Genomic DNA, 2,296 nt, shown 5'->3' with positions numbered 1-2,296 from the left:
CGTCTAGCCGTTGGGGCCTTCCCGCCCCATCCCTCGCCTCGCACCCCGATTGCTATGCGGTGAGGCTCCTCGGCTGCCTTGGAACCATCTGTGTATCGGACGCATCGCGGGATAAGGGGTTGGCACTGGCAGTCGCCCCAAGCGCGTCCGATGCTTGGACCATTCCGAGGTGGCCCTGAAGCCTCTTCCGTCTAGCCGTTGGGGCCTTCCCGTCCCATCCCTCGCCTCGCACCCCGATTGATATGCGGGTGAGGCTCCTCGGCCGCCTTGGAACTATCTGTGTATCGGACGCATCGCGGGATAAGGGGTTGGCACTGGTAGTCGTCCCAATCGCATCCGATGCTTGGACCATTCCGAGGCGGCCCTGCAGCCTCTTCCGTTTAGCCGTCGGGGCCTTCCCGCCGCATCCCTCGCCTCGCATCCCGATTCCTATGCGGTGAGTCTTCTCGGCCGCCGCGGAACCTATACCTGTTATTGCTACTGCATCTTCGGCTGGTAACCTCCTCTGCCGCCTTGGAACGTTCTCTTTGTCGGACGCGTCGCGGGATAAGGGGTTGGCACTGGTAGTCGCCCCAAGCGCGCCCGATGCATAGACCGCTCCGAGTCGACCTTGCTTTCAGCCCTCTCACATGCATAGACCTCTCTGAGTCGACCCTGCAGCCTCTCACGTTTAGCCTTTGGAATCTCGGATGCATCCCTTGCCTCGAGCCCTGATTGCTTTCTTGGCTGCATCCCTCCTCTCCTCACAGCCCGGTTGTCATCACTGCTTCATCCGTCGCTTCATGCATTCTGGCTGCTGGGCCCTTCCCACCGCACACCTCGATTGCTATCTCTTCTGCATCACACACCCCGATTGCTATCTCTGCTACATCCCTCGGCTCTCACTTCTGCATCCTTCGCCTCACACCTCGATTGCTATCAATGCTGCATCCGTAACCTCACACCCCGATTGCTATGCGGGGAGGCTCCTTGGCCGCCTTGGAAATTTCTGTGTGTCGGACGCACCGCGGGATAAGGGGTTGGCACTGGTAGTCGCCCCAAGTGCGCCCGATTCTTAGACCGCTTCGAGGTGACCTCGTAGCCTCTTTCGTCCAGGCTTCCTGCCTTCAACGCCCTTTTTACACCTCGATTGCTATGCGCGGGCTCGTTGGCGTCTATCACCTCTCTGCGAAGAGTGGCACGATGATTGTTGGGGTAAATCGTAGCAGTCCGATCTCTGGCCTTGGGCCATTGTGAGGGCTGATCGATTTCCTGTGCGCATCTCGTGTTCGCCCAGTAACAGACTCGACGACTTGTAATCGGTCTTGTTCCCGATTGTTCCTGGAGGTAGTCTTCGGAACTCTTGGATTTGACCTGTCACTCGAACTGTCCTCTTCCGAGGATGCTTGTGTGTGTGTGCTTGTGCCATTTCCTTGGCGGTATTAACGAGATATTAAAGAGCGGAGTGAGCGCCTCGCCCAGCTATGTTTGGGGCTCTCACTCCCTTACCCGGTGTGCGACCGCTTTGCACGTAGGTTGCGGAGCATCGCGACTCTTTCGATGTTTGGCGGTTGTCTTCCGGTGATGCGTTGGTCCCGAAGTGCACGTTACTAGCATTTCTGCCATTGTTCTCGATCTTTGGCACGTTCCTTCGTTGCAATTGGATATATATCTCCGTTTATACGCGCAGGCTTCTCCCGCCTATTCAGCGCTGTCCCACTCTCAGCACTCTCGTGGTCTCCTTGGCTTCTCTCTCCCGTGAGCGAGCTCTCTTCTCGAGTCTTTTCCATGTCCCATGGAGGTTGCCTTGCGAAATTCGGGCACACAAACGTGACCGGATAAGAGCGGAATTGCCTATGAGGAGAAGCTCACCTTAGGGAGCAGCAATGCCGAGTGTTTCGACAGAGGGTAGAGGGGGCGTTGTTTGGGCGGTTGCACAAAAGAGTGCTACGTTTGCACTGAAGGTTGCTTCTTCGTCTCCGACGAACTCTTCGAGGCAAAAAAGCTTGTTTACGGGGTCGAGGTGGGACTGTTCGTGCGAGTTGCGCCACCAAAAGTGCGTAGGGGGCATATACCTGGGAAATGGATGTCTCTGAGTGGCCTTACTCGGTCGCGTGCACGGTGCATTCTCTAACGGCAGGACTGTCGCGAGCATGTGCGGTTCGGATGTTTTCGGGTAAAGGGTTCCGTACGGGATGTTCTTCCCAGGCTCCTGTGAACCGAGACTCTGCATCGTCATGCTCCGGCTCCCGTGGGTGCTTCATGCCTCGTCGAGCTGTTTGTCGTGGACGATTAAGGCCGAGGCCTTCCTTCGAGA

The sequence above is a fragment of the Cryptomeria japonica genome, unplaced genomic scaffold, assembly GCF_030272615.1.
Source record: "Cryptomeria japonica unplaced genomic scaffold, Sugi_1.0 HiC_scaffold_212, whole genome shotgun sequence".
Taxonomy (NCBI): domain Eukaryota; kingdom Viridiplantae; phylum Streptophyta; class Pinopsida; order Cupressales; family Cupressaceae; genus Cryptomeria; species Cryptomeria japonica.
The sequence above is the reverse complement of the archived record's forward strand: the minus strand, read 5'-3'. Positions refer to the sequence as shown.